Source organism: Durio zibethinus, chromosome 24 (genome assembly GCF_047325235.1).
Source record: "Durio zibethinus cultivar Kanyao isolate XHJ-2024 chromosome 24, ASM4732523v1, whole genome shotgun sequence".
Classification (NCBI taxonomy): domain Eukaryota; kingdom Viridiplantae; phylum Streptophyta; class Magnoliopsida; order Malvales; family Malvaceae; genus Durio; species Durio zibethinus.
In genome coordinates, this window is record NC_143185.1 from 13146310 (window position 1) to 13164702 (window position 18393).

The following is an 18393-nucleotide window of genomic DNA, read 5'->3' on the forward strand; positions in this document are numbered from 1 at the left end:
TTACTATGTAAGGCTCTAGTCAAGTATTTCATTTGTTGTAGTAATGTGTATGGCTTTAGTCATTTGTTGTATTAATGGACCTTAAAATTTACCCTATAGCATACATAATTAATCATTTGTTGTATTAATATGTAGGGCTGTAGTCAAGTATTTCAAACAACGCAAAGTTTTATCTTTGGATCTAGTGGCTTTTTTGGATCTTATAGACTTCTTTCACCTTTTGGATCTTATGGATCACAATTACCTCTTGAACTTGGAAATATGGACAAAGGAAAGAAAAAGCTGCCTAAATCTTCAATTAATGTTCAACAAAACAAAAAAGCTACTAAGTGTCCAACAAGCCCAACTACCAATAAGGCTACATTGGAAATAGGTTTTTTTTTTGTGTTCATGACTAGTTTATAATGCAAAGTTATTTTGTTACTAGCATGTTGGAATCGTATACAAATTCTTTTGGTTGCTTAAGAGATTGTTTTTTGCGTAAAAAACTAGTTTATGGTATTGATCTAAACTCTAACATCTTGCCTGCAATTACATATTGCTGTAAATGGCTCTTCATTATTAGTAAAGTCATGTTTTTGTTCGTTAATTCTATTTTGGATTTCTTTTAATTACTTACTAGAATTACATACTAGTTTATTGCTTTGTTCATTATTTGTTTATGTTGGTATTGCAACAACCCCAATGTATTTTTCATTGGATGATTAAGACAAGATTTAAACAAAAATTTAAAATAGCCATATAATCTAAACCATTACCATTATATAATTTGATCTAAAGTTCATTTTGCCAGTAGCTGTCACTTAATCTTCTAAACTCAATTGTTGCCCTAAACCCATAATACATTACCACACCCTAATCTTAAACTAATAAGCATAATTTAGTTAGTTCCTAATCAAAGCAAAAATCAAATAACAAACTAACAACAAAATCTACAATACTTGCTCTTTTCTTCATTGGCTTTCAATTGTTTTCACCTTTCTTAATAACCCAAAGAGCACAACTTTACCATGATTACTAATAGGTCGATCATACCATTTGAAGAAATGACATATAAAAGACTACCTATAATTCTTACAACCCAGAAACCTTATTTTAAGATTGTCATTTGACTATAAGGTTTTCAAATCAATTGGCAATCCACAATGGAATAATGAAATTAGGGTTTTCCATCATAAACTCAATAATTGAAAACCTTAAATCAAGAGGGGAGGAAACAAAATTAATGGCGGTAAGGAAAGGGGAAAAAAGAATAACATGAAAGAAGCGAGAAAAATAAACATGAAAGAAAAAGTAATGGGAAAGAGCTAAAAAAACAGTTAATTTTTTGACATGAAAATTAATTTGTCTTTTTTTCTAATTTGTAAAGCCAGGTCATACAACCGTTACTATTTAATGTCCCAGTGACTAAAAAATATTAATTTAAACGTTAGTGACCAAAACAATATATATATATATATATATATATATATTAGTAACCATTTTGAAAAGACCTAAAAAGTTAAGTGACTATTGAAGTATTTTACCCTATACTAAAATTATCCCTTATATGATAGTTTTTTCTTACACTTGTCCAACTATTAAATTACTATATTGCCTATCTAATACTATAATATTTTTATTTTATTCTTTAGTTAAAATAAATAAAATTAAAATTAAAATTAAAATATCTATAATCTATAACTCTCTATTTAAAGGTATCACAAAAAGGTTAGAGAGTGACACCCATCTAGCATTGTAAAATGATTATTTTATCCTTTTCAATATTATAAACTAACTATTTTATTCTTTAATCAAAATAATATAATTAAAATGTTAATAATAAAAAATTAAAAATGTATTAAAAGAATTTCTAAGGGATTATATTTTGACACCTTTTTAATGTTGTTAAATAATCATTTTGCCCTCTCTAATATTATAAATGACCATTTTACTTCAAAATATAATTTCTTTGGAAATTCTTGTAATATATTTTTAATTTTTTTATTATTAACATTTTAATTATATTAATTTTATTAAAAGGTAAAATAATTTGTTTATAATGTTTAAAAGGATAAAATGATCATTTTACAATACTAGACAAGTGTCACACTAACTCCTTTGCGAATTCTTTTCATAGAAAGTTATAGATATTTTAATTTATTTTTATTTCAACTAAAGAATAAAATAATAATGTTATAATATTAAAAATGGTAAAATGGTAATTTAAAAAAATTATCTGGCAATGTAGTGCAAGGGTAAATAGTAGTATTATTAAAAAAGGACCACAGGGCCAAGGCTAATAAAAGAAATAAGTTATAGGGGTTATATGATAAACTAAATAATTTTTTATGAAATTTTAAATACAAGAAAAAATATAACCATAATTAATTATTATACTTATATCACTAAATAATTAATTAATAAATTAAAACATAATTAAACAATTAAACTTACAAACAAAAAGACTTGAACCTAAGATATTAGAGTTTTGGTACCTTCTTTTTACCACTACATACATCAAGGTTTCATTGGCTAAACTAAATAAATTTATTACTAAAAATAATTAGTAAATTAAAATTTTAAGTATTGAATTTATTATATAAAAATTGTTTGATATGCTACTGAAAATTAAATGTTTAATAAAATTTTTATTAACTTTTATAAAAATAGAGTGATGATTTTATAGTTATTTTTAATTAGTGAAAGTTAAAAAAAGTAAGATTTAATGATTACAAGAAAACATATGAGAAAGAATAAATGATTACAAGAAATAAAAAAGAAATTAAGGCAATTAGATAACATTTTTTCTTAAAAAAAATTGACTTAGCTAAAACTTTCTAAGCATTCGTCTCTATAAAAAACAAACTTAGCATTTTCAACACTTATTCATTAAAAATCTTCCATTAAGTGGTTTCTAAAAATAGATTATCAAATACATTGAAAATATAAAATTAATAAAAATTTTAATGATTTGAATATTTTTGATGATTTATCAAACACACCCTTCATTTAAGGAATTAGGAATCATTGGATAGGTATTGAAATTAATTCTAATAAAATTAAAAATAGCGATAATCATGAAATTAATTACTGTAACAATAAAATTAAATATTATAACGGTGAGATTAAAATCAATAATAGAATATTTCTTTGGATTGTGTTTAAATACAAATATAACAGTGATGATAAGGTAAAGTATAATGAGAAATGAAAATAAATAGTAAGAATATTATATTAAAAATTATATATAATGAATTTTATAATATATATTTTATATTTTGAAATTAATAAATAATTAAAAATTACTAAAATTTCTAGTTTATATTTTATTTTTTATGTTTGTATTTATGTACTTATAATGTTGTAACTATTTATTATATATAATTAATTATATAGAAAAGGCTAAAATATGAAAAAAGCCTTGCAGTATTTAAAACAATCTAACTAAGCCCTTACGCTATTATTAAATCTAAATAACCTCGTCAATCCGCTTAAATTAATGACATATTAGCATATTTTGGCACGAGTGAACAATGGTTTAGCAAAACAAACAATATACTATAATATAAAAATATTATAAAATAACTATATTTATTACAATGTGTTGGATTCAATCCCGATACTCTCTCTCATTGTCTCGTCTCCCGTCTTTCATTTTCTGATTTCATCTTGCATTCTTATATTTTCTACATTTTTCCTCTATGTTAATCCGTTATTCAATGTCTTTCCCTTTTTTTTTTTCTGAATTATTATCTGTTTTTTGGTTGCTCAAGTTGGCTGCTGTCATCAAAGCTAAGGGCAAACTACATTTTCCTTCACTACTACGTTCCATCTCTCTTCCTATTTCCCTGTCATAAAATAAAAGAAAACACGTTTTTGTTTCCTTCATCTTTTCATTCTACCAAATACAACGTAAAAACTTATCAAAAAAATAATGACCATGTGAAAAAGGCCAATAGGAATACATTCTTAACGGTTGGACAAAACAGCTATAGCCTATAGTTCAAAATCCAGCCAAATTCCAAACAATCAGTGTAATAAACTCGCTATAGAAATCTAAAACTTTGAAAATTTTTAAGAGAATAAGGTCCGTCTGTTTCATAGAAGTTGATTTTCAGAAAATATTTTTTGAAAAATATTTATATTTTTTTAAAAAATAGAGATATTTTATTATTTAAATGAGTTAATGAAAAATATTTTTTATTATTTGGTTTTTTAAAAAATCTCTTTTTTAAATAATATTGATATAATTATTAAAATATTAAAAACGATTTATTGTAAAGTATATTAAGATTATTTATTATTAAAATTATTAATATTAAAAAAATTATATTTTAATAATAATATTTTATATTAAAATATTATATTAATATAAAAAATACTTAAAATAAAACTATTTGTTATTCTTTATATTAATATTTTGAAATATTTAACATAATATTACTATTCTTAAAATATTATTTTTATTAATATTAAAATAGTAATATTTATTATTAAAAAATATATATTTTATATTGAAAATATCTATTATTGAATTATAACAAAAATCTTTTTTATTTATATTTATTAATAAAATAATAATATAAATTCCTTAATAAATAAACTATAAAATTATATATTTTAAACTAAAAAATAATAAGAAATTATTAAAAGTATTCAAATTAAGAAAATAATATTATTATCTTATTTAACATTAATCATTAAAATAATAAAAATATCATGATATATGTTATTATTTATTATTAAAATAATAATATAATAAATTTATTATTGAAATATTAAAAATATTTATGTTTAATAATATACAAAATAAAAATATTTAAAATTGAAATATCAAAAGAGTTTTAATTTTAATATTTTAATTATAATTAAATAAAATATTAATAATATTTTAAATCAAATCAAATTAAATTCGAACTTGATATATTATATTCAAAATCTTGAGCAAAATTATTCAAATATTTAAAATTAAAATATTAAAATATTAATATTTTAATTTTTTAAGTAAAATTAAATAAAAATATTATTTATTAATATAATACTATTTTAGATCAAGATCAAATTAAATTTGAGTTTAAAAGAATTATGTATAAAGTTAGACTTAAGTAAAATTATACTCAAATATATTAATAAATAATTTTACCAATAAACAATTTTTTTCGAAAATTATCTTCCCCTTTTGAAAATAAGATAATTTTCAAAAAAAAAAAAAACCTTATTTTCAATTGACTAATAAGTTATTTTTCGTTGACCAATCAATTTTTTTTCAAACATACACTTGAAAATATAAAAATTATTTTTTTAATGCCATTTTCTGAACGTAACCAATAATAAAATGTAACATTTATTTCATACTCGTAACAATAATAAAATGGAAGCTCAAATCTGCAGCAGACAACCAATCAGTTGCCGAATGGTTGTTATATCTTTCTCAAAGACCTGAGATTTAGGGTTCAGATTTCCTGTTTTTACTTAGATGTCCTTGGTGATAATACGTCATATTATTTTGCACTTGAAAAAGTAAGGCAACCACTATTTAAGATTGTAAGTTGGGACTGGGAATCAAATACTTGACCACAATCAGAGAGCTAAATAGCAAGTTGGACTGGGAATCAAACACTGGTACAACTAGCGGTTTGGTGGTACCAAATATTACAACTATAAATCTAACAACTACAAAAATTCAAAATAAATTCCTAGATAGTAACACACATTACTTAAGAACTAACTAAACCTAGTTCACATGACTTCAGATGCTACAATTTGGTACTTATTTCTAATTATTCAATCATTATTTCCATCTATCATCGCTTTAAAAACAAAGATGATAAATAGTTGTTGCCACACGTAACTGACCTGTGGGCTAACGGAAACAGGATACAACAGCATTCATGAATGTTTCCGTAAGATAAATACCTTTCAAAGTTAAAGGAAAAGGGCTCTGGAATTGACAAAGAACTTTCCCTTGGAGCTTTAATGAAGATCTGTCATCTTATTGAGGAATCAGTGCTGTCATGACCAGAAACATGCAAGTCAGCAAGGTCTGCACTAATAGAGAGCTTAAGCCATCTTCTTTTCTCAACGTACTTGAGACCAGGCTGCATTACAAGGCCAATCACAACAGCAACAAGGCTAACCAGTGCAACTTTGAGTGAAGAAAGAGCCAAGGCAACACAAATCAATATGGTTGGAGGAACGCACATAAGAACAGACCCAACCGTTCAAACAGGTATTTTGTAAGGTCGCGATGCAGCTGGATATTTCATCCTTAACCTCACAAACGCTATGAACTCCAAAATCATCCCAAAAAAGTATAAGAAGTTCTCCGATGCTACAATCTCTTGAAAGCTCAACCATGATAACAACATAACACCAGAAGCTGAAAATAAAATCCCAATTAGAGGAGTTCCATACCTAGATCTATTGCCAAAGAACTCTGGTAGCGTGCCACGCTCTGCCATTCCCAGAAGTTGGAAAGAGTCACTACTCATCTCAGCCACAAACATCCCCATATTTGACATCGCTGCAGCTGCTTGGATCCACCATCTCAACCAAACTCCACCTAGCATTTTAGCAATGTCTGAGAAATAACCATCAGTCCACAACTCACAATCAAGGGGAATAGCCCCAGTACCAACCAAAAGTGGAAAGAAATACCCAAGAACCACCAAGATCAAAGCATAAAACAAGGCTTTTGGGAGAGTTTTCTTTGGGTTCTCTACCTCTCCAGCGAGTGTACTAATTGAGTCCCAATAGTTTAGATTCCAAAAGAGTGTGTTCAAATATAAATTCCAATCCACATCATGCATATTTATCACAAACCATCTAGAAGGCTTTATTTTTGGGATTGACACAAGCCCCATGACCACAAAAGGAAGGATTGAGAAAACCCCAAGAAGAACAGCAAGCCATCCCACAATAGTTCATATAAGTGAGCACTAAAGTCAGAGCTAACACAGCTATGATTCTTGGTAAACCACCTCCTAAAGCAGGGATTGCTGACTTTAAATAGTCAAGAAACAAAACAGGATACAAAGCATTATCAATGACCCCTCGGGACCTAATGCAGATGCAACCCAAACAACATAACCACCATTTTCAGGGAACACGGTACCCATCTCAGCAGTAATTAATGCCTCAGGAATACTCCAGATGAATGGAAACACCAAAAACCCAAGAAGAGCAAGAAATGGTCCAGCAGCTTGGACACTGTCCTCAACACCAAATGGACCTCCGGAAACCTCATAGAAGATCAGGAAAATAAGTGGTAACACCGAAACTTTCTTGAAGTTATCTATCCTGGGAGTTTGCTCTTCACCAATTTTAATGTATTCAGCACTATCATACTGCCCCATCGTAACAGAAACTAGCCTGCTTGTTGTGTGGATCAATTTCTGCATGAGAATCAAGTTCTCATCAAAATAGCAACTTGGTTTCCTTTGTCTTTACTTCAAAAGCAGAAAGAGAAAAATCAAAGAAAATATGAAAAGAGTATGCTTCAGGCAAATCCATCAAGAATGGTGAAAGTAAATGCATGGTTTTCGAGCATTCTCAAAGTAGATAAAATGTCAAAATATAAAATTACTTCACGATAGCCAAAGCTCAATCGCATATTGCAATATGGAACAAAAGCACTTCAATTTGAGATGGGTCACCAGCAAATTTGATGAAGCACAAAATTCAATCCAAAAAAAAAAAAAAACATAAACCATGTGTTGAGATACTTATAACCCTGAAACTCACAGTTTAAAACACAGAGCATGGAGTTGCCTTTCCAACAAAAATACATATAACTTTCTTTGAATTTTCTAATTGGATTACAAGAAGTGGATTACAAGAAATGGTTTATAAAGACAGGATTTCTAAACCTAATAAAGAAAAAGAGAGATCAGTTACTCAAGTAAGCTACCGATGTTCCTCTTCTCTTAGGTGCGTGCACCTAAAGACCTTAGCTTTTACTTTTTCACTATCACTTGAGTGAAAAGTAATATGATGAAAAAACATATTTGAGGAATAACACTTAAAGCTCTTACTTTCTTAGATTAAAAAAAAATGTATGATTATACTCTTCGTTAAAAAACCAATCATATTGTGATTGTTGTTACATTTTAGTGATTTGCATATTTATAACCGATTATCTCGAGTTTGCTTTCTAACGCTTATTATCACTTTATTGCAACTTTTGAGGAGTCAAAAAGCAAATAACATAATAAAAGCAAGTAGCAAAGAAACAGAAAGCAGCGTGATAACCGCTGGAACCAGGCAGTGCAGATGCAGGCAGATTACCTCGTCCTTTGAACTCTGATGTTGGTTATCAATAATAGTCTGTGATACCGAAGCAGGCTGATTCTGCGGAGTTATGCAGCCACAAGTTGGTTGACCCGAAGCTTGAGGGTCATCGGAAACTTCCCTAATAGCTGCCATACCAAGATCAGAGCGAAGTCACTAGATTAAAGATAACAAATAAAGAAACAAAAATTGGTGTTTAATTTGATGGACTAGAGATACCAAACCGAACAAAAGTGGTATAATAAAGATATTTTGACAATTATTGTTAATTGGTTTCCAAAAGGGTTTCTTTATCTAAAATTTTGGTTAGTTTCTGCAAATGGCAAAAGCAAATAACAAATGCATGAAGGCGACATAAAGGGTTTCGATGATAATTGAGGAACAAGACAATTTCTCTCACATTAACAGCATGCGGACACAAAATAGACAAATGAAATATATGAAAAAAAAAGAGAGAGAGAGAAATTGTGCAAAAAATAGAAAGAAAAAGAAGAGAGAAATATTATTATTATTATTATTATTATTATATCTGAGCTGAGCAAACCTTTCACTTGGATTATTATTATTATTACTACTACTGCTCGATGGGTGGGAGTATGTCCTCCCAGTTATTTGTCTGCTTTATTCTTCTTTTTTGTTTCTTTTTTTTTTCGTTCTTGGAAATTGCACTTTGATTCTCTTATTTGATTGTTATTACTGCAATGTCATCGTTATGATATTGTTATATTCTAACAAAAGAGAAATTCTATTACACCCCATTATTTACCCTTTATTATGGGTGAGAAAAAAAAATAAAAAAAATTTAAAATTTTTTTGAAATTATAATATTTGATTTAGACTGAATCATATTTTTTATTTGGTTTAAATCAAATTTAGATATTAAATATATATATTAAATTTAGATCGAGAGGTGAAATGAAAAATCAAACTGAACCAAATTATATATATTTTTTAATTTTTATATATTTTAAATTTTTATAAAATAAAAATAATAATTTTATATCAAAATTTACTTAAATATATTAAAATTTTATATTAAAATAATATATAAAAAATTAAAAAATTAAAATCGATAAACCGAACTAATAAAATTTGATTTGATTCGATTTGGATTGAATAAAAGTTCAGTTCAAATTTAGATTGAATTTTAAATTTTTATAATATTATATAATATCTGAAAAAATCAAATCGAATTCGATCCAAACCAAACAATTATCATCCTTACCCATTACTAAATATACCCTACATTCAAAATTAGAATTCTTATTTATTCTAAATACACTGATCCAACAAATTCACATATCTTTTCATACCTTTAAACCATTCTTCTTTCTTCTTTCTTCATTCTTTCACTCTCAATTCAAAATTAATTCAAAATTAACAGTAAATCCATCAAATTAATCCAAAAATCATAAGTTTTTTTAGTCTTCCACTGATTATAGGTAAGATTTCAAGGTTTTTATTTCGATTGATTTGGTTTAAATCATAAGAAAATAGCGTAGGGTTTACGAATTATTTCCTTGAATTATCAAATTCTCGAAATTCCATTTTCGAAAAACCTTCAAAGCTTTTGGAAATGCATAACCGATAGCCTTAAAGGCTTTTAAAAAAAAATTTAAAAATTTTAACTCGATCATCGAAATTGATATTTCCCTATTCTCGAGAAACCTAATAAAAATTTAAAAATTTTGACTTAATCCTCAGAATTGATATTTCTTTGTTTATCTTTTGTTTTTGTCAATAACGAAAGTTTTTTTTTTCTGTTGATAATGAATTTAGGGTTTGCTAAATATATTCCATAAGCTTAATGAGTTTTTTTATAGATATGGCTTGTACACAATGGGGAGGTATTCCTAAAAAAGGTATAGGTACTGGAGTTGATCATGATTCAAGTTGGAGGTGTCCGACTGCCTCCGAAAGGGGATACTAAGTGAGGGATGGTGAGCCAAAGTACCATACAATAGATGACATCCCTCGCGTTGAGCCTTCCACACATTATGAGGAAGCTATCGAACCTACCACACATAAGTATAATGATAGGGATATAGATGACAGTATAGAGTAGGTGGAATAATTTCTTGGAAGTCCGATTGAAACATCTATTCTTTTGAATTTCGAATCTCATGTGGCATTACAAATATGAAATGACCAGGCAGTCACTTGATTCATATAATACGAATTGTGTTTGTTTATGTTTTTAAAGTGAATTGGTTGATTGTTGTTGTTGATGTTATTGTTTATGTTGTTGATATTGGTAATGTTGTTAATGATCTTATTTTTGTTGTTGTTGTTATTGTTACAGGAGTGAGATAGAGTGAAATCCATTAATCATGAGTCGAAGTTACAACAATGGCATCTAGACAATACACCATTCGTATCTGAGCCAATGTTGTCCAATCGAGGTTGAATTCACTCATCGACTGCACTTATCGTATGATCAAAACACAATAATGTTGGTTTTTGTTGAGAAGTGGCAACCTGAGATGAACACCTTTCATATGTTGTTAGGAGAGATAACCATCACACTAGTTTATATGTTCACCATTCTACACATACTGATCACCAGGACCATCGTTTCAATAAATTATTTATCGATAAATAAGGTGAACACACTACGGGTGTAATTACTTGGAGTTTCTACATTTGTAGATACAATAGAGACTATTCAGGCTTGAAAACTCATTGTTCAACTGTAATAGCTGTAGGATACTTTTAAAGATGTTACCAATGCATCAGATGTTGATACAATAGTTTGTGCATCTAAGGGTTTTCCATTCCATCTACTAAGGTGTACGTTATTTGTTGACAAGATCGTGACAAGAGTATTAATAGCGTATTTAACCCTAGTGATCGGCATCACTGTCATGGGTAGATGTACTTGAGGTACTGCTTACATCACATACTTGTATAAATAGCTTGGCCTTACGAGCAAAGTGAATGTGCATAAAATCATTGGTTATCTGACACTTTTCTATGTACGTATTTATAATTAGTTCAAAAATATTATAATTATTTGATATATTTATTATTTCATATATGTCTTTATGTGATTAAATATTACTTATGTATTTTATACAAGTGTGGATTTATGAACATTTTTCATCATTGAGCCCAGTAGCCATATTGACATATACAGATGATCTACCACATGTTTGACGATGGAAGCCTCGTACTTATGCTAATACATTACAAGCTTTAAGGGAGTGCATAGTTTTATTAATAGTATCTGACATGTACTAGGAACCCTACGTCAATTGATGGGATGAGCATCCTTTGTATGATGTTGCATTTTTTACTAGATGTATCAAGTGCAGGGCAATCGTAGAGCTGTATCATTTGAAAAAGGTTCCACAATAATTTAGATTTGTACAAACTATTCCTTTGACCCCATTGGTTTCGTCTTTTGCTAATAAAAGATCATTGTCCAACTCGTACAATGTTGCATATAACTTCTTGCACTAGTATTGAGAGAGATAAGATATACATAATGTACCAGTTGAGCGTCAAAACTAGAGATGTCGGAGACCAAAAAATGTTCATCCAACTATGATGCCTAGTTCATAACAATTTCACATTGTTAAATTCAAAATTCAAAACATAGATCTAGATTTCAAGCTCAACCAGCAGACACTACACTTACCAGTAATTCTATAAGTTAAAAATTTTATCATTTTATGGTTTTTGATGACTATATTAATTATTATTATATGTTATCAATACTAACAAACTTATTATTAGCCTTGAATTGATCCATATTTTAAAATGACAAAACATTAAGCTAAATAAGCTTGATTGTGATTTTACAAAAAGAATATTTAGTACATTGTTCTTATGTTCTTATAGTTTTATCATCATTGTACTAAATACATAATTTGTTTATCAAAATGATTGTTGATATGCTAAAGTTTAGAAAACTTGGAAGAATATTTAGAACTCAAAATGAAAATTATTTTTAGTGTTTTTATCAAGTGAAAAATTGATTTAGAACTTAAACAAACTTTTTTCCATGATTTAAAAATGATTTGTACAAAAATGGAAGGAAAGGATCAATCCTCTAAGGGACAAGATTGATCCCCTAGTGTAATGCATCAACTAAGTTGTCACCCAAAAAGCTTCCAAATTGAAAATTTAGTAAAACTAATCGATCCTTTAGCTCATAGGATCTATTGGTCAAGGTTTGAATAAATAGGATCGATCCCTTTAGTAAAGGGATTGATTGATTTTTATTATAAAAGCAAACTTAGGTTCAAAAAGAAAAAAAGGGATTGATCACCCTATGTAGGGGATCGACCACCCCTTAGACAAGATCGATCCCCTACATGAAGATATTGATTAGGTGGTTGTTTTAAAGCGTGAAATTGACCTCCTTATGCATGAAACAATCGATCCCATCTTGCCTAACCAAGCCCCAATGGCTATTTTGTTTAAAATTTTATAGATTTTCAAAGGGGCAATAACTACAAACAGTTAGTTCCTCAATTACTTTATGTATTGGGTATTCCAATTCCAACACACCAAGAAGGTAGAAGAATCAAGAAAACAAGCACCAACAAGCTATAAGTCCTTACCTCTTAAAGAAACCAAGAGTTATAGAGCTAAAATTTTGCATCTTTATATTTATTATATCCAAGCCATTTTAATTTGTTGTATTCATTCATCAATATCCTTGTATGTCATTAGGCAAACACTTACTTTAGAGAGGTTTTTTTTTTTTTTTTGTTTGCAAAAATCATTTAGGTTAATCTTGTAAGCAAAATGTAAGGTATCCTTTTGATTTTATAAGGGTAGAAGTTATTATCTAAGCCTTAAGAAAAAGATAGAGATTTAGTACAAGATAAGTTTGTGTTTTATAAGAGTTTTCTTCAATATAGTAGATTGAAGCCTTGGTGTAGACAATCAAGAAAAAAAGATGTAGGTGCCTTGTGGATAAGGACCAAACATTTATAAATCTTGTATTTGATTTCTCTATCCTTATCTTTTTAACTTTGCTTTTATTATTGCTTATATTTGTGATTCAAGGCTCATTAATTGTTGTTATTTACATCATATTTTCATTAAAGAGCATATTATTTTAATTTCTCATTTAATTATTTTGAAATCATTGTTTGGGAAGAAATTTGAAAAAATCTAATTCATTCCTCATCTTGGATCTCTGTTTCATCTAAAAAGCTAACACTTATTAATATTTTGTAATGAAACTCGATAGCTTTATCTATTGCTGAGCATGTACTGTCCAGCAAATTAGATTAGAGTATTAATGTATGGAGATATGTAATTATCAAAGTACATACTTTATTGTCTAGGTCACAAACTATAGTAGGCAATAGCAATCAGTCTAAACCAACAATATTATATCAGACATCAACTCTTGCTTCATCATTTCATGCATTCAGACTGCCTAAACCATCTAGGCTACCAATGTCCACTCCATCCCAAGTCCCATTAACACCGACATCAACACCTACTAACCCAATTATGCTTACTCTATCTCTAACCTATCAACATCGGCACCTTTCAGCCTAATCGTGCTTGTGTTATCCTCACCACCACCAGCAGTGACAACAACATCATCTTACTAGTGAGCTTTCTCCCTCTTACAAAGATGACAGTATTGGCTCTATCAGAGAGTTCCATACAGACAACAGAGTTCACTCATCCACTATATGTATAGTTTTTAATCAAGAGGCCTAGAGATAAGGATTGGTGTATTGATACTATATACTGATACTTTATGTCATTTTTTTATTTAGTTTAGAATGTTTATAAGCATCATTATAATTATTATATTTATAAAATATTCATTAGATTACCTGATCAATATGATAGTTCTCATTATATAACATGTCCAATATAACAATCGTCCATTAGATAAATTGTTCAATTTATAAACCTTAAACATTAATTTAAACTAATAACATATACATTAATCTGATAAATAAGTATTGCAAAAAATAATAAATCAATATCTATTGTTTTTTGAATGGCCATAATAGAATGTGTACTAAACAACAACTTGAAATCTTCAATGCGGGCACATATAGAATCTCCTACCCTCGAGCACAATTATAGCGAATCCTATATCAGTTGCATGCAATAGGGGGTATTGGTGAGAATGGCTTTATAAACACCTACATAAAATAGGAACAATAAGTATAAAAAGAAAATGACAACACTAATTAACAGTACCTATACAAAATGACAATCATTAATAAATCCAATCATAATTACCCTATGTTCCAATGGTGCATGTGGTATAGATCTAATAAAGAGATATGTCAAGCACTGTCTCAAACTAATATGGACTACCATAATGTTATATCGTAAGGTAATCCAATAACTCATATAAAGTAAAATCATCCACTTATTATATGAGGTAGAAGTATCAAAATACGATAAGATTTGTAATAATTTCTCAACACATTTCATGGATCCATACAAAGTCACATAATAGCTTCAAAACCAATTAATCTCTTCAATTAAATCTTGTTGCACCTACACCTAACCATCTAATCCCAATCCAAGTAACCTAGCAATAAGACGAAAACCATAATGTTGATCTGCCTCAACATCAATGATTCTTTGTATATATGGATGTAACTCCATTGGTAAACTATCTAAAATCATATTTTTGTTTACCATGAAAACAATGAATAGAAAGTTTAGCAATTTGTGTTGTCAGTTTCACTAAGTTTGCAATAGTTGGTGGTGATATACCATGCTAAACTGATAATACAATATCCTAGTGTGACGTGTAGAGTTATATGCTTTTATAGTTTTGTGACCTTTTGGCTTAGCCATCTATAATGGTGGAATCAAGGTAGTTGTTAATGAATCACCAAGTTACCACAACTTTCTTTTCATGGCCAATTTACTAAAATAGTCACATTATTTGAAGAGTTTTATGATTAGATCAACCGTAGACCAGATGGTCAACTATTCAAATATTTTATGATCTTGGATCTTTATTAAATTTAACTTTTTCCAATGCGAATGTACTTCAGATAAAGAAATTGGACTTCCTACCCTTTTATGTCTATAATTTCACGAGTATAAGATAATCTATGCATGCTTTTGATCACACAACCACAAGCACTTGCATCAATCCTAACATGATTAGATCGCTTGACCTTTATCAATATCATATTCAGTATGCTCTTATATACCAAACATTGCAACTCTTTAAACAATAAAGGCTTGAAATTATGCTCGACAATCGTAAGACTTTGCTTAAATGAAGCCTTGATCTTTGAATGTTGGAGCTCAATTAGTGCATTGATTACCTTCCATGATGATTTGAAATTCCCTTGAGATGATTGAAGATGCCATTTTAATTTTGTATGTGCACTCTTGACCTTAAACGAATTAATAAAAGTTTATTAATGATTTGTTATGAAACCTTAAAAACCATAAATTATTTTATCAATGCAACATAAATCATACCTATTTATTATAACATTACCAAAATGCATTACTTTATTCATCCAAGTAGCAATAAATTTGTCTTTATATTTTGCTAACCACTATTCTTTCACACATTTTATTACACCTAAGTAAGTTTGGTAATTAATTTCTAATGAGCTTAAATGCTTTTCATACTCATCATCAGTAAATTACTACACAAGTACACTCTAATCAGACATGACTGCCTTTCATTTCTCTTTTTGCTAAAAAAACTTCTTACAATTTGCAAGCACATTTCTTGAGATATGCAATCTACATAGAAGATTGATTGTGCTTAGAAACAATACCTTTATGGCATTCATCAGTGCCAAGTATCTATCAATAACAATGATAGTAAGAAATTTACTAGCAAGCATCAAAAGTTTTAACTTATCTAGTGCCTAAATGTAATTCTCAGAATGCTCGACCTCTATGTACACAAATGCAATAGAAAATGTCATCTTAGTGGAAGTCACACCAACAATTTCAAGAAATGTCATATAGTACCAGTTCATTTTATGAGTGCAATCCATAATCAAGATATTTAGGAAGGTTTAAATTAACTCTACACTAGTATGATGAGCCCAAAATAGATTTTTCACATAATCACTTGACTCATCAGTTCAATGCCTCTCTATGTACTTAAAATCAGTCAACTTATTCATGAGTTGTTGCATTTATGATTTACTAGCTTTTTCAATATATTTGTGTCTTTGATGTTCATTGTATATTGTCTTTATAATGCTATCATTCTTCTCATCATGTTATTTTATGATTAACAGTATGTTTTTAGGTTTGACCATACAATTTGACGTATCAGCAACTATTTTTCTTTTTTTTTTAGTTAATCGACTTGTAAATGAATGTCCCTTTAATTGTATTGCTAGTAGATGATTGTGAAATCCATAGGCTACTTTCACACCCAACTCATCATTTGTTACCAACTTAATGTCCTGTAACTCGAATGGGTAACTACATTTTTTGTTCTCATTCTTGTTCTATTATGTTGCATTTCTTCTACATAGCCCTTATTCTTTCGTTATCTGAATTTTCCACTTTGTTTACATACCAATCTTATTCTAGGTTTCCTCAGGCCTCCCACATTAGAGTTTTTAATTACAATCACAAAACCTTAATCTTTTCCAACATGCCTAGCAAATGTAATCAAAGCTTCTCTACTACAAAACACATGCACAACATATTTAACTTATTACGTTTATACCAACATTCTATGCATTCCAATAACACTAAACCTTAAAAACTTAATCTTACCTTTTCCATAGTAAATGAATCTATACAATCATATCTAAATTTTCTAGTGACTAACCCTATTCTATATTCTTGAAAATTCATTTTCAAAATTACAGCATAATTTTTGAAAATAAAATTTAGAAGATATAACATATTTTTTGAAAATTTACTTTCAAAAATGGACTTTCATAAACATAAAAATTACAGGCTCGAATGGGTTGAGATATTGTTACCTCATCAAGCTAGTTTCCCCCATTATTATTTTTACATGATTTACATGATTTAGCAAAGGTTTTAAAATTTTGGTTTTAATTTCAAAGATTTAGAGTTTAATGTATGAGAAAGAATGAAGAAAGAAAAAGGAAATAAGGAAGAATATGAGAAGAAAAAGAAGAAGAAAGAGGTGGGTAAATAGGGTATAAGTAGGGTAAAATTATAATTTACTCATTAATAAAATTGACATTTTCAATATGATTATTTTTTGAAGAAAAATAGTAAGGTGTAGGGAGGAGATTTGATGGTGTGTTTAGAAATGCCTTTAACAAAAAATTGTTGTGTGATCAAATTATTCTTATGTAATAATAAATAAAAAAAAATGGAGACCAAGGAATCTATACTCCAAATTATAAATTTTGCTAATGTACTTTTTATAGTACTCAACCTTTGAGCTGCCACATGGCATTTATATTTATTTATATATATATATATATTGGCTTTTGGTTTTTTTATTTTCTTTTAAAACATTTAATAAATATTCTTAATAATTATAAAAATATTTTGCTAATGTACTTTCCATAGTACCAAACCCTTGAGTTGCCATATGGCATTTTCATACTTTTTTTTTGCTTTTTGGTTTGTTATACTTTTTGCTTTTTATTTTTTAATTTTTCTTTTAAAATATTTAATAAAATATTTTTAACAATTATAAAAATTATTTGTTAATATTATTTTTTTATGCATGAGATCCACTTATATCAAATTTTTTTAGTTTCAATTTTTTATATTTTAAACTTTTTTTAAAAAATGTTTTAAAAATTATAAACAAAAATACAGACCCTTCATCTATACAATGAATTTTGTAGAGATTTGATACCAAAGAAATGATCCACATCATCCATTTTTTTTTATTTTTTAGTTTTTTTCTCCTTTTTATTTAGGTTTTATTTGGATTCTTTTTTGGGATTTAATGCTTTGGTAAAATTAATTTTGTAAAAAAAAATAGTTGGTTATTATTACAAGATAACTCATAATCAATACTTTCAATTTTTTTATTCGATAAGTGCATTTATTTATTTTTTATGTTGGGTCAATTTTTTTTTTATTTTAAAATTGGTTAAGGGCTGCAATGGATTTAGGGTCTGATACAAAAATCTATATTCAATTGATTTTTATTTGCTTTGCTCAAATTAATATGTTTCTTAAAAATTCAAA

The 18393-nt window shown here is 28.0% G+C and overlaps 1 pseudogene across 1 annotated transcript; it reads right to left on the minus strand.

Annotated features, from left to right (window-relative positions):
• Positions 1-5552: 5552 nt before the first annotated feature.
• Positions 5553-8723, minus strand: LOC111316081 (putative polyamine transporter At1g31830; annotated as a pseudogene). Its single transcript, XR_016333383.1, has 2 exons — positions 8269-8723; positions 5553-7376 (listed from the first exon to the last, which is right to left on the minus strand). The product of XR_016333383.1 is annotated as a putative polyamine transporter At1g31830 (transcript).
• Between the last annotated feature and the right edge of the window lie 9670 nt (positions 8724-18393).